This window comes from Mustela nivalis (genome assembly GCF_964662115.1).
Source record: "Mustela nivalis genome assembly, chromosome: 16".
In the NCBI taxonomy this organism is placed as follows: domain Eukaryota; kingdom Metazoa; phylum Chordata; class Mammalia; order Carnivora; family Mustelidae; genus Mustela; species Mustela nivalis.
The window spans coordinates 9,566,523-9,582,162 of NC_139035.1; the positions used below are offsets into that span (position 1 = coordinate 9,566,523).

The window sequence follows — 15,640 nt, forward strand, 5'->3', positions numbered from 1 at the left end:
GAATGACCCCAGGTTGGGCATAGAAGGATCTTGGGAGGGGGCAGAGTGAGCACAAAGTGAGGGCCAGTATCAGCGTGCTGAAAACAAGCAACAAACAACGAACCTTCTGCATCGGGATGGGAGGGGGTTGTTGAAAGGAATATTAATCGTTAACCCCTTACGAGTGTCGTTTACAAATCTCATCTGAAATGTTAGTAACTTAGTGTGACAATGTAAGTGTGCTGATTCAGTGTGTTCCATTTGCAGAGCAGGTAACGGAGTTGAGGTCATGGACTCTATAGAGACAAGAAGACTGAATGGAAATTGACAACGTAAGGGAGTGACCGTAGTCTTCCGGTCTTTCAAATTCTTAGCTATTCTCATTGAATTTAAATTGAAAAATAAACAACAAAAAAAGAATTCTTAGCTGTTCAGAATAATTGCCGTGAGAATATTGTTTTGAATACTGAATAAGAATATTGAGAAATTGTGTGGTACGCATGAGCAACAGCAGTGGGAAAAGCAGAATGAAGTCTGAGCACAGGGAATCCCAACGGAGAAAGACCCAGGGACTCAAAGGCAGAGGGGAAACAAGGTGAAGGAAAGTGAATAATCTCCCATAACCTGTGTATTCTGTCGTGCACGCACGGCGATCCCTGTTTGAAGGTGCTTCCTCCCCAGCATTTGATGTTGCTTATGATGCTTCCTTCTAGGCGTGCAGGACGGGGGCTGCTACTGGAGACGTAATTTGTCACTGTTTGTTCCTTGGTTCATGAAACACTTCCTGAGTATTATCAGGTCCTGTGTTAGGAACTGGCGCTGCGAGGGGGCTCTAACTCCTTGAGGCCACAGTTCAGCGAGAGAGATCTGCAAGTCAGTCAGCAACCCCATTTCAGGCTAGGGCACATTCAGGGTGCTGTAGAAGTGCAAAAGAGGGGCAGCTCACTCGGCCTGGGGGGTGGGTTTTGGGCGAGAAAACTGTCTATTGAGCAGAAAGGACCTCCCAGATCAGGCGACACTGACCAAGGTGAGTAGTTCACTAAGCTGGTGATGGGACCCAGGGGGTTTCCACGGGGGAGCAGCAAGTACAGACACCCCGAGGGTGTCATGAAACAGGGAGCACTCTGGAAATGGAAGGTAATGTAGATGTGGGGAACACGATGAGAGATGAAACTGGGGTGGTACACAGGAGCTGTACCATTGAGGATATCGGGTTGGTCATACAGTTGGGTTTTCTTGTTAGAATCTGGACTTTTTCTAAAGATCACAGAGAAAGATCCTTTGTAAATCATGTGGAAAATGATCTCGAAGAGTCGAGACCAGAAGCAGGGAGACCAGGTGGTAAGGGAGCTGGTTGGTGGAAGGGGGTAGGTTGGGAAGAGTCCAGCAGGTGGCCAGGGGTGGACGGTAGAGCCATTTATTTAGCGAAGAAATCAAGAAGCAGGTCAGGGTCGGTGGGCAAAATGGGGAGTTTGGTGGTGGACATCCTGGGATCAGGGAGCCAGTGAGGTACCCAGGGGAGACAGCCGATCAGTTGGAGCAGTAGGAGGAAGATCTGGCAAGAGAGAAGGATTGTGGAGGTTCCAACATGTAAGTAGTAATTAAGGGGAAAAGAAGAGTGTCAACAGGCTGGGGGGGACATCAGCATTTAAGGACGGGCAGGGGAGAAGGAGCCCACAAGGGACAGGGAGGAGAGGACCCCAAGGAGAAGACAGGGGCCGTAGAGAGGGCAGGTGAGTTGAAGACGGAAGATGTCCACCAGCTGGGGCAACCGAGCTCACTGGTGGCTTCTGAGGAGCCAGTTTGGTGAGTGAGGGCCAGAAAGCTGCGGGACCGGGCTGGAGAGAGCTGGCAAGGCAGAGGAGCTATTTGCAGGAGAGTGGACACCCGCGGGTGTTTGTGCTCTTCCTGGAGGAAGCAGGAGGGGCCGGATTGCAGAGCAAGGAAAGGGTTGCCTTGGGACGGCTTGGAGCGCCGAACCAGCTTGGACAGCTCCTTCCCAGTGGCCTCTCTCATGTTTGCACGAGGAAGAAGGTGGTGGGTTCTAGAGCAGGAGATGAGCAAACCGTGTAAGGATTTTCAGGGACTCCCGGAGGTTTGTGTCCAATAACCCAGGCTCAAGAGCAAACACGGCGGGTTGCTGTGTCGGCTCAGGGTTCGGGTTTTGTCAGCTGGGATGGAAGGAACCGAAGGTCAAGGCACTTGGGTCCAGCAGCACGTGGGGGTAGTGATGGCCTTTGGAGCCCGCGTGCTAGGGTCAGAGGCAGAGAGGAGAGCTATCAGACTGAAGGACGGGGTCTGGGGACCTCCACTGCAGCGACCAGTATAGCCGGAAGGGAGGCAGTGACGGGCTCCCCTGCCATTCCCGGGTAATATCCCAGGCTGCTGGAAGTTTGACTTCACCCTGTCCTTAGGGTCATTCCATTTACAAATAGCAAACATGGATGCGGGCAAGGAATCATCACTTACGGGAGGTATAGCGATGGGACCCAAGATGAAACCCAAGTGCAGGGTTGGCTTATCCACGTGTGCGAGAGTCACTTCCCAGACGGGGGTCTGAGCCCCATGCCTTTAGGTCAGGGCAGAGCAGCGTGGGGAGGAGGCGTGGTGACCCCTAAGAACACTCGACCCCTCGGGGACACACTGCAGCCACTGAGGTTGGTGGCAGGGACATGACAGGTCCTTGAAGGCGGCGCCTCCAAGGGCTCCTCGTTGGGCAGCATGGACCAGCCCCAGCATGCTGCGGTGACGCGTGTGCTGGTGCCCAGGGCGGAGACCCAGGTGTGGACTTGTTTAGACACACAGGTGGCTCCAGGTTCTCTTCTAGAAGCCTGTTGCCCTGCATGACCCTGGCGCCCGAGAAGCACAGTTTGGTGAGTTAACCCCGACATCTTCATCATCTTTCTGAGGACCGATGCTCCCTTAGAAGGAGGATCAGGTAGTCCCTTCTAGAATTCTCCTGAAAGTTCTGACTGATGTCCAGCTGCATAGCCTATCTCAAGGAAATTCTGGTAGTCATAAGAGTTAGCTCTTTGGAATCTGATTCATTTATCTTTAGCAGAAATTTGTGTGGTTTTTTTTTAAGGCCCCCAAAAAGGAGCAACACAGACGTCCCACAGAAATCTGGTTTTATCCCCCAGTTCCAGAATAAATGTGGGAGTCACAAAGGGAACATTTGTCTTTCTACTCAAACCATTTCGGTTCATATTTTACCTCTCTCTCCACTTAGCCCCAGCCTCTGACTTCAACCACAAGAGCATTTTCCTGGCAAGAGGGGTGCTTGGTCTCTCGGGCAGGGTCTGCTTTTCCTTGTGACCCTGGCTTCTGGAGCTCCTGCCCCACCCCCCAGCTCTGCAGGGCTTTGCCCTGTGTTGCCCGTGACTCACTCTGGTTAGATGCCCCCTCCTGTGCACCCCATCTGGAAAACAGAGCCCACCTCAGCTTCTCCCGCCTTCCCAAGTGTCCAAGTGCCAGATACTAAGAGGCAAAGAGAACGTTCAACACAGTTGGCTGGCTCGGGACTTCCACTGGCGGGGCTATTTTCTGTGGCATGCGATGCATCGAGATCTTTCTCTCTTCCTTCCAACTTTCCTTCCTTCACCTTTTCTAGTTGTTTTTGGATGAGAGAGCACTTTTTCCTACAGCCACTTCCCTGTAAAGGGTCAGTGTCACTATGTTGCCTCTTCTGGGCACTTTAAAGAAGCCAAGAGCCCCCTGGTCACAGACCCCCCCCAACCTCATGCCGGACGGGGCGGCCATGTGTGACTGCAAGTTGGGTCAGCAATCTCCGGCATCAGAACACCTGGGAGAGGTGTGTATTAGAAATCTGGGGGGGGGGGCGCCTAGGTGGCTCAGTTAGTTGAACAACTGCCTTCGGCTCAGGTCATGATCTTGGACTTCCGGGATCGAGTCCCGCATTGGGCTCCCAGCTCCTTGGCGAGTCAGCTTCTCCCTCTGACCTTCTCCTCTCTCATGCTCTCTCTCACTCATTCTCTCTCAAATAAATAAATAAAATCTTAAAAAAAAAAAATCCGGGCTCCTGGGTCCCATCAGGGTCCCAGACCGAATCTCCGGGGCAGTATTAGATTGCGCAGTCAAGTGTTGGGTTTGGAGCTGGGCTGTGCTACAGACTGACAAGGCAGTGGGTGCAGACATTTAATACTATTGGGTCTCTGTGTCCCAATTTATGAAGTGGGAAGAAGACCAACCTTGTAGGACTGGTAGGAAAATCAAATGGATAATGAAGAGGAAAATTCTTTAAAGGGTATAAGGCATGGCACAAATTTTATTTATAGGAAACCAGCCTGGGTAGGGCGGAATGAGTGAAGGAGGAAGAGGAGAGAGGGGAGGAGAGGAGGAAGTGGTCCACTGCCTGGCTGGGCAAGTAGGTAATCATGTATTTAATCTACGGGCCGAGGGTAGAGAGCCACCTCAGTCACTGCTGGTAGAGATAACAGGAGATTTGCTATCCTGGTGCTGCTAATTATAAGCTCTTAAGCTAACTACTAGATTGTGAAATTAGGGGGTTTTAGGCAGCACTTGGTCTTTCTTTTTCTGAAAACTGCAGTAAAAAAAAACCCAACAGTATAAAATGAACCATCTTAATCATTGTCAAGTGTACAGTTCAGTGGTGCTGAGTGTATGTACGTTCTTGTGAAACAGATCTCCAGAACCTTTTCGTCTTGCAAATCAGAAATTTTATACCCGTTAAACAACATCCCTTTCCCCCCTGCCACTAGCAAATACCATTCTGCTTTGTTTCTGTGTGTTTGATGACTGACTACGAGTTAGATACCGCTTGTAAGTTGAATCACACAGTATTTGTCTCTTTGTGACGGGCTGATTTCACTCCGCATCCTGTCCTCAAGGTTCATGCATGTTGGAGCAGGTGTCGGGATCTCCTGCCTTTACGACAGGCTGAGACTCCGTCGTACATGCATACCATGTTTTGCTCTTCCATTCATTTACCGGTGGGCATCCAAACTGCTTTCACCTCGTGGGGCACCGGCATGGCTCTGTCGGTTGGTGTCTGACTCTTGGTTTTGGTGCAGGTCATGATCTCAGGGTCATGATCTCAGGCCCCATGTGGAGCCCCAGATCTGTCTCCCTGGTCAGCAGGGAGTCTGTTTGAAGATTCTCCGTCGGCCCCTCCCCCCACTAGTGTGCTCACACTTTCTCTCTCTATAAATAAATAAAAACTCCTTTAAAAAGTAGTACTAGTAAATGTATGGGTCCTGTCTAAAGGAGGCTGTGCGGGGTTAGGCACCACATTGGAATTGCTTTCACTTCCTGGCTCTGGTGAGTAAAACCACCATGAACGTGAGTGTATCTCTCTCTCTCAGACCCTGCTTTCGATTATCTTGGATAAATACCCAGAAGTGGGATTGCTGGATCTTTCTTCTTTTTTTAAAAATTCGCTAGCAGCCATAGTGCTTTTAAAGTGGCATAAATTATTCACCTTGCCCCCTGGAGAAAACTCCCCTTCATTTGAGGAAGCAGTGTTTTATTTTGATCAAAAAAATTCATGGGGCACCTGAGTGGCTCAGTCGGTTAAGCCTCTGCCTTCGGCTCAGGTCATAATCTCAGGGTTCTGGGATCAAGCCCCGCTTCGGGTTCCTACTCAGCGGGAAGCCTGCATCTCTCTCTGTCTCTCAAATAAATAAAATCTTATTTAAAAACCCCCCAAATTAGGGTTTTTCTGATCTGAATAATTAGTTTTTATTCTTTTTTTTTTTTTAATTTGATTTATTTGAGAGAGAGCATGACCATGGGGAGGGGCAGAAGGAGAGAGAGAAGCAAACTTTCCCCTGAGGAGGGGAACAAGTGCAGGGCTGGATCCTAGGACCCTGGAATCATGATGTGAGCTGAAGGCAGACGCTTACCTGACTGAGCCACCCGGGCACCCCTGGACACTTAATTTTTAAATATCTTGCCATCTGTGGTGGCTCTACTCAGAGCCCAAGGCATGATGTCCAAAGGGGGCAGAGTTTGTTGTTAGTGAGAATGATGGTAAATTGATTTGCCGACTGGTCTTCTTGATGATATACAGTCTTTTTTTAGTCACTTTTCACAAAATCAGATGAGACCTTGTCACTTAGCTGACACAGAGCTCTGCCATTTTCTTGGAACTTGCTTCTGCTAACAACACTCCTGCTATTTTCCATTCCAGGCCACGTTGTGGGAAACTTTCTAAGCCTCCTGTCCGTTTAGGGAGGCTCGTTTTGTTAAAACCAGATAACATTTGTGAATGCTCTGCTTCACTGGGCAGCCATATATTTAGTAAAGGGCGAGAGTGTGTAGGGGCCCGAGCCACCCCATGCTGCCCTTAGGACACCTGCCTGCCTTCCTGACATGTGCCTCCTAACACCTGGGCCCAGTGACCGATGCAATGCATGCTGGTCAGATCTGATTCTAATTTTGACAATCTCCAGCAGAAAGGGTCTTTTGAGAAAGCAATGTAAAATGTAAAATCCTCTAAAAATCGGTATAGTATTTTTAAAGCGATGCAGAGCTATTAAAAAGAAACTGGAAAATACCAGGAAGCAAAAAGAAAAGAAAACCGACGACTATGTATTCTTTCTTTCAAAAAAATTTATTTATATATTTTTTGGGAGGAGAGAGAGCGCGCACAAGTAGGGAGAGCAGCGGGCAGAGGAAGAAGCAGGTCTCCGGCAGAGCAAGGAGCCCGATGCGGAACTCGACTCCAGGACCCTGGGATCATGACCTGAGCCAAAGGCAGAGGCTTAACTGACTGAGCCACCCAGGTGTCCCAAGACTACATAGTACCAAGACTATGTAGCTCTTGACTGTAAGGATGGAAACAAGCCTGCTTAACCGGAGCGAGAGGGGCTTATTCACTGGGAGGCAGAGGTGCTCACAGAGCCCACGGGAGCCGGGGAAGGAGGCTCAGGGCAGACAAGAGCCAAGAGGGCTTTCTGGGGGCAAAGAAGCTAGGGGCAAGACCTAGCAACCACCTCCTAACCGGCACAGCCCGTCATAGGGGAGTGACCTCTCACAGGCTCAGGTTAGAGTCCCAGGAGGGAGAGCGGGGTTGGGGGGTGGGAGCTGAGGACTTCCTCCTTCCAGGCATCCACGGAAGGCAGGCGTCATCCCAGAGATCATTCAACCACTGGCTACCCCCGCCCCCACCCAGGGGAGGAGAACTAAACTCAACACAAATTTATGGCAAGGTTCCTATGATGCGATCTGTACTTCAATACACCCTGAACAAGTTTTCTGCGTTCATGTATCTTTACCCAAAATATAAATTTAATCACAGAATAGTATCTAATTGTTGGGATCTGTTGTAATTTATTTAACTAGTTCCTTGTTCCTGGTCATCTAAATAATTCCTAATTTTTCTCTATTATGATAAATTGTTATGAACATCTAGGTAGTTAAATCTTAATTATTGGCTTAGAATACAGTCCTGGAAATGGAATGGTTGAGTCATCTTTAAAGAGCTGGGGATATCTGTATTTAGAAGCCTATTGTTAAGAATGTACTTTCAAGCTATTCTAGTGAAACCCTCAGTGATTTGGGGGCTTTTAATAGTGCCAATTTGATAGGCAAAAATAGTATCTATTGATTTTCTCAATGTCTGCATTCCATTGATGACTTGAACTTTCTAAAGGCCCATGACAATGTGTACAGAACGATTCCGCTGGATTAGCTCCAGGAGGCACCCAATTTGAGCCCTCGCAGACAGTTTCCAGCCAGACAGAAACAAGAACCGCCCCCATCCTCCGCCCCGGCTGCTGTGAGATGGAGCCCACAAAGCACATCATTACGCAGAATCCCAATTCAAGGGGCCCCTGGGTGGCTCAGGTCATGATCTTGGGGTCCTAGGATCGAGTCCTGCATCAGGCTCTCTGCTCAGTGGGGAGCCTGCTTGTCCCTCTTTCCCTCTTTCTCTGCCCCTCCCCTGCTCATGCTCTCTCTTTCTATCTCAAATAAATAAATAAAAATCTTAAAAAAAAAATCCCAATTCTTTGGGATTTCATTCTAAACAGTTACATTTCATTCTAAACAGTTACCACTTGGAGGAGGTCATGAGGAAGAACATCCCACAGTCAGACAGAACAGTTGGCAATAATGTCCCACTTGTTCAAGCAAAGAAATAGGAGCTGGGGAAATAAACATGCCAGTAAGACAGGAAGAGTGATCACCGAAGCCAGAATGAGGGTCTAAGTGGCCCTCTGCTCTACTACCAGCTTCTTACAAGGGTCTAAGTGGCCCTCTGCTCTACTACCAGCTTCTTGAGATATAATTGTAGTTCCTAACACAATTCATCTGCTCATTCAGTCAACGTTTATTGAATTCCCAGTATGCTCCAGACAGATCTAGACAGAGATGCCACAATGAATGAGACACAGTCCTTGTCCTTGAGAGGTTTCCATCTTACGGACTAGACCTCAAGACAAGCTGTTACGCCAGGCAGTAAGTGTTCTGCATTGGAACGAGGGTTTTGGGATTTTTAGAGCAGAAATCAGCCAGCTCTATGTGTAGGACTCCCAGAGGGCTTCATAGAAGGAGATGACAGGATGAATCACAAGACGTTTCTGGGCTCCTGTAGGTTTTGCTGCTAATACTGAGTGGGAGAGAATGTTCTGGAATGAGATGGCTTGAAGATCATGCTAAAATAGCTTTCCAGCATGGCTTAGGGGAAACAATGGACCTGCTTCTGGGCTTCCACCTGTGCCAGGTGCAGGATAGGTGACCTGGGAGAGGTCATTGGATGGGTCTCTACCTCAGTTGCCCAGCTATAATATAGCAGTCAGCATATTTACCTTGTAGAGATCCTCTGAGCATAAAGGGCTTGATATGTATCTGTCACTACAAAGTGCTCAGTCAATATCTGTTGAGTGACCAATAGAAATATGCTCTTTCATAGTAAGTCTTTGAGAATTACGTAATGAGGTTGAGTTCAGGTCCTTGGAGTATTTCTGGGAATCAGGAAGGCTGTTTTCCTAAACTAGTGACCTCAGGAATTTTATGAAAAAAGGCAGACATGTCATTTTAACTTCATTCATTCCATAAACATTTCTTCAGTGATACTCTGTGCTCAAACTGCTCTAGTGAACAAAATCAAGTCCTTACCCTTATGGAATTTGGCTTCTAGGCAAGGAGACAACAAGAAGTCAATCAATCTATATGTCACATAGGGATAAACACTGCAGAGAACAAGACAAGGATAAGAGCGTGTTAGGGCACCCTTCCAGTCAGGGCGATATGGGATGTCCTCTCCAAGGAGGTGACACTTGCACAGTGAGTGAAAAAAATGAAGGAACATTGGGGAAGAGAATTCAATACAGAGAGGACAGCAAGTGCCAAGGGTTTGATGGCCTGGCGGAACAGAAAGGAGGCCGCTGAGGCCGAGGTAGACTGGGTAAGAAGAGGGAGGCAGGAGTTAGGGATGGAGAGAGAGGCAGAACATCCCAGAACATGAAGGGCTGCATAGTCTGGGAAAGAACTTTGGCTATCTGCTGACAGTGAAGAGAAGCCACCAAATGGTGTGAAACCAGTTCACGGCCTGTCGCATGGGATTTGGCCTCTCGTCCCTGGTAGATGAGGTGAGAAGTGTTGACATCGATCCATTTGGGAGGTAGAACCAAAAGGATTTGCTGATGGATTCGATGTGAGCGGAGAAAGAGAAGAATGTCAGGGAAGACAGCAGGGATTTGGCCCGAGGGACAAGGTGCCATCCGTCAAGGTTTGAGCTATGGCTGGAAGAGTCAGTGTTTGGTGACTTAAAGCTGTGAGGTTGGGTGGGATCACCTAAGGAGGGCGGCGGGATAGAGAAGAGGAGGGCTCTGGGGTCTACACCTGGGGGCAATCCAAAAATTGAAGATGGGGAAGAGGAGAAAGACACAGAGGAAACGTAGTGTCGATAAGATCCCAGATCTCCCTGCGTCTCCACCCACCCGTACCACTGAAGGCTTCCGTCTGTGTAGACCCTCACCCAGGTCTTTCTTTTCAATGGGCCATCAGATTCCCTGAAATGATTTGGACTCACCTAGATTGAAAAATACTGCAGGTGTTTTGTGTCCAACTCCACAACAGCTCTAAACTTTTTACTTGCTTGAGAAATCCAAGCATATCCCCTCTTGTCACATCCTTAGTGAACTATCACGAACCCCCGAATTTCCCAGTTTCTTTTAAACACTCAGGATCTTTAACCCTGAATGAAAGAGGTCAAGATTAATCAGGCCCAATTAGCACTCTTGGGGGCTTCATTAGAAATTATAAGGTCTAGAGCTTGATGAGCCAATGTGGTGGCCATTAACAAAAATTGCGTGTCTAAAGATAAGTGCAAAGAGACTTGGGGTTTGTAGTGTTTCAATATCAGGAAGGAATTAACGGGCAACCTGACCCTCAGGCATGGAAGATGCCTGTCACATTCTGGTAGCTTTGTTTTTCTAAATCAGGTCTGACTTTCAGGTGCCTCCTGTCCAGTCATATCACAAAAAGCCCTCAGTTTACCTGTGCCACATAAGAATCTGGGCATTTGTACACTACCTCTAAAACCCACGATATTTACCACAACATGACCATTGTTTCTCCTCACCTAGCACCACCTGAGAAGTCCTATCATCTTCTCTGGTTGCTGTATGGGGAACTCGAATGGCTCTTCTGAAGAAACAAGGGGGAAATTGAGCACCTTCTCTAAACATGGGGCTCTCTCCACACGATGGGTGTTAAGACCACAGTGAAGTGTAGAAGAAACCGATCTATAGAGGAGGGGACATTCCTTCCCCTCTGCACATCTGCCCTCCTCTGCCCTTCCCCCTCCCCAAGCCCAGAGACCCCACCTGCTCTCTCCAGACGGCTGAACCGCTGGCTTGTCTGTGTGAAGGCTTTTGAAAGCAAAGCCTTTTGCCCCTGCCCTATTTGCAAAGGAAGCCCCGGTTCTCCGGGACTCAAAGCACAGCCTGCCCCCAGGAAGGGGTGGGTGGGGAGGAGAAGAGAAGGAATCACTTTTAATTTTTTTGGTCTCTTTTAACAGCAGTAAGAATAATAAGAATAATAACAAAATAGTAACTCCATAAATTATCCCACCAGGTTGCAATATACATGTTTTTTTTTTTGTAAAATTGCTCTATTACTGAGAGTTCAGTGAGCAACGTACAGCGAACCCCCACTTCCATCTTCCTGAACAGCTGTCACCTGTCAAGACCAATCCTGACTCCATCTTCAGACATTGTCCTCACACTTGTTATTCTCCACCGGATCCAAGACATCATCTCACCTCACCCATAATATTTTCAGCATGCATTTTTTACAAGATTTTTTTTTAAATTCATTTGAGAGAGAGAGAGAAGAGAAAATGAGCAAGAGCATGAGGAGGGGGGGCGCAGAGGGAGACAGAAAGGCAGACTCTCCACCGAGCAGAGAGCCTGATGCGGGACTCGATCCCAGGACCCCGAGATCATGACTTGACCTGAGCCAAAGGCAGACACTTAACTGACTGAGCCACCTGGGTACCCCCTCTGCATGCACATTTACAAGATAAAGATTCTTTAAAAAACATAACCACAATACTCTGATTACCCCTAAAAAATAAAAATTGCTTAATGTTATCAAATACCCAGCCAGTGTTCAAATGATCAATTTTCCCATAAATGTAATGAGACGCTTCGAAAAAAATAACAGTTTGAATTAGAAGTCAACAAAGATTGACTGTATTGTGTTTGGCTGATACGTAAGGTTTCCTTTAACATATAATTTTTTAAAAAAATTTTTTTATAAACATGTATTTTTATCCCCAGGGGTACAGGTCTGTGAATCAGCACTCACCAAAGCACATACCCTTCCCAGTGTCCATAACCCCAGCCCCCTTCTCTCAACCCCCCTCCCCCCAGCAACCCTCAGTTTGTTTTATAAGATTAAGAGTCACTTATGGTTTGTCTCCCTCCCAATCCCATCTTGTTTCATTGATTCTTCTCCTACCCACTTAAGCCCCCATGTTGCATCACCACTTCCTCATATCAGGGAGATCATATGATAGTTGTCTTTCTCTGCTTGACTTATTTCGCTAAGCATGATACGCTCTAGTTCCATCCATGTTGTTGCAAATGGCAAGATTTCATTTCTTTTGATGGCTGCATAGTATTCCATTGTGTATATATACCATATCTTCTTTATCCATTCATCTGTTGATGGACATCTAAGTTCTTTCCATAGTTTGGCTATTGTGGACATTGCTGCTATAAACATTCGGGTGCACATGCCCCTTTGGATCACTACGTTTGTATCTTTAGGGTAAATAAGTGCAATTGCTGGGTCTAACATAATTTTTGTCTCCAACCTTTCTCCCCTATCTGCACCGCCCCCAAATAATTATTGAAGAAACCATGTTTGTCCTGTTGAGTTTCCCCGAGGCTGAATTTGGCTGGCTGCCTCCCCACGGTCTATGCAGTTGAAATGCCTTCCTCTGTCCTCTCTAATCCATAAATTGGCCATTGCATCTAGGCTTGATCAAATTCTGGTTTGAGTTTTTGGGGATATAAGATTACTTTATAGGTGTTGTGTCCTTTCATCAAGAAGTGAGTGACACCAGGGCACCTGGGTGGCTCAGTGGGTTAAGCCTCTGCCTTCGGCTCAGGTCATGATCTCAGGGTCTTGGGATGGAGCCCTGCATCAGGCTCTCTGCTCAGCAGGGAGCCTACTTCTCTCTCTCTGCCTGCCTCTCTGCCTACTTGTGATCTCTCTGTCAAGTAAATAAATAAAACCTTTAAGAAAAAAAAAAGAAGTGAGTGACACACCATGTTATCTGGGCATCAGTGCCGTTATTGATGAACGCTAGGTTTGTTAATACACGAGATGCTGTCTATGTCTATCCTTCCTCCTCCCTTTCTTAGTCGCAATTCTTGTTTAAAGGAAACTATTTCTCATCTACTATTTGGTTGCCCGGTGGTACAGTCTTACAAGAAAAAGGATAAATGTTAGGAGGGTTTTAAAAAATTTTTTTATTTAACAATTTTGAAAATAATGATTTAGTTTCCTAGAATTCTCTAGCAGTGACCAATTTTTGTTTGTTCACGTTTTAGCATTGTCGTAAAATTATGTGTGTCCGTCGTAAACTCACGTGGGTTTGGTGTGTTTCCCTCCATTGCAGTTCTTCTTACTGATGCTGGCAGTTACCAGTCCTTGCTTGGTGGAAACCTCTTCAGGTTGGCTTCCAAGAGCTTCCTGGGTTTAGAGTATGAGATGTTTTAGGCTGGTGTCATTCAATATTTAATTTTTAATGATGTGTTGTCGATCCTTGGTGACCTGAAATCGGGGCCAACACTGGACCTTTCCAGATAATGCGCTAATAGGCAGTAAGCAGAGAAAGAGGTTTGGTTGGTCTAGACACCTGCTTTCCACCATGGCTCTACACAGAAGTGCGCAGACACAAACCCACTGGTCACACAGGGATCAGAGAATCTCCAGGAAGGTTTATGAGCAACCTCATGTCTCCTGACTCAAATTCAGACCTGGAGCCTGCAGCCAATAAGGGGGCCTCCTATTCAGCTCAAGAGTCTTTGGGGGGCACTGGAATTTAGAGGGGTGCTTTGATGGAGGGGGTGAGCAGAAAGCCTAACAGGTGGAGAGCAAACGAGTTTATGTTATTCTGGAACTGCCTTCGCAAGACACTGATCACCCGTTTGGGTGATTCAAAAAGGACCTTCTAGTAAGAAATGTCAACACAAAAAGAATTGGATCAAAGGACCCCCATGTATCCATCACTCGCTGTCAGCCAGTCTTGCCCTATCTAGTCCACGTCTACCCTCCCCCCTGCTGGATTATCTCCGAACCAATTCCAGACATCACATCCTTCCTTCTGGAAAGGCTTTGGTACTCTCTCTAGCAGGTAGGGACCCCCTTCCCCTTTTTTCCACACAGCCATGAAGCCATTATTGTAACTAAAAAAATTAGCAATGATTCGTTAATGTTGTCTGATAACATGGTCGTTGCTCAAATGTTCACTGTTGTCTCATAAATGTCTTTTTATTGTCGGTTTATTCCAGTCGGTCCCCAACAAATCCACCACTGCATGTGGCTGATGTGTCTTTCAACCTCTAACAGTCCCCTCCCCTTCTGTTCTTGCTGTTTATTTGTTGAAAAGCCTGGCCACTGGTTCTATAGGATTTTCAACATTTTGGGTTTGTCTGATTGCTTTTTTGTGATAGCGTTTGATGTGTTTTTCTATTCCCTGTACTTCCTGTCCACCAATGGTTAAATCTAGAGGCTTGATCAAGTTCAAGGTCAGTTTGGTTTAGTTTTTGCTTTTTATGAGTTCATTGGAGGTGGGGTATTTTTATGGCCTTCCCTAGGGAGGCACACGCTGTCAGAATTGTCTGTCCATCCCTTGCTCGGAAGCACCTGCCATCAGATCCAGTGACTATGAAGTTCCCCATCACCCTTTCCCTAATACTTGCCTAGAAACATTATTTATTAGGAGTTGCAAAATGGTGGTTTTTCAAAATGTTGTTATTCCTTCTGTGTTTATGTGCTGGAATTCCCTGTTAAGGATAATTTTCCTTGGAGGCGTCTGGGTGGCTCAGTCAGTTACATCTGCCTTTGGCTCAGGTCATGATCATGAGGTCCTGAGTTCAAACTCCTCATGGTGGGGGGGGGTGTGTCCCTGCTCAGCAGGGACCCTTCACCCTCTCTCTGATGCTACTCTTGCTCATGCTCTCTCTCCCTGTGTGTCTTAAATAAATAACTACTTTTTTTAAAAAAAGATAATCTTCCTTCCTGGACTGTTTGGCTTCTTTGAAATGAAGTTCGAACAGCAAGGCAGTTTGCTCGGTTCATTAATTTTTCAAAAGAAATGTTTCTTGATGTCTTTTAAAAGTCTGCATTTTATTTTTAGAATTGTGTGCATGACAGGTGGGGTTTGAAATTGCCTGTGCCCCTTTTGGGAAGTATGGGCCCCCACTTGTTGGGTGTCCTAGCCAAAGCAGCGCTGGGTACCGTTCTGCTTACCTGATCATTTTTGGGTGATTGACAAGGTTTGCAGTAGGGGTAACTCTGCTATTTTTGTCACAGCAAATCTATCTTTTTTCCTGTGGGTGGAAGTGAGGTGTTTGGACTTGGCTTGATTTAATAAAGCTGTTGAGGATTGACAAGCAGGTTTCAAACATCGTAAGGCTATAAAGAAAAGGATGATTTAGAGTAGTTATTTATGTCAATGTTAATAGCACAGCAAGAATTCATAACAATCCTGAATGCGATTCTTCCCTAGCTCAACACATAGAAATAACCAACTAACACATATATTTTAGAATATTTTGATATTTAACATATTTAAATGATATATTCAAAGTAATGTATATTTTATAATAAGAAAACCACCCACAGCTCAGATGTGCATCTTTTTGGTTCTGTGTCTTCCATTTTCATTCTGGCCATCTGACAACACACATTGCTTATACCACGCAGTGTGGAGTTGTAAGTCAGAGAAAAACCTAGTAAATTTCTGCAATAATCGGGAGGGACCAGACAGTTGCAAAATTCCTTGAATGTAGGAATCAGGAATTCGTATGGCCTAGGACATAGAATTACTTCCAAACAGTTGTAACCTAACTTCAAAGAAAAGTTGCATTTTTTTTTAAAGATTTTATTTATTTATTTGACAGACAGATCACAAGCAGGCAGAGAGGCAGGCAGAGAG

The 15,640-nt window shown here is 46.5% G+C and overlaps 1 protein-coding gene across 1 annotated transcript in view; it reads left to right on the forward strand.

Annotated features, from left to right (window-relative positions):
* The window catches only part of DRC8 (dynein regulatory complex subunit 8), a 144,512-nt gene that overhangs the window by 109,674 nt on the left and 19,198 nt on the right, over positions 1-15,640 (forward strand). The window lies entirely within an intron of this gene.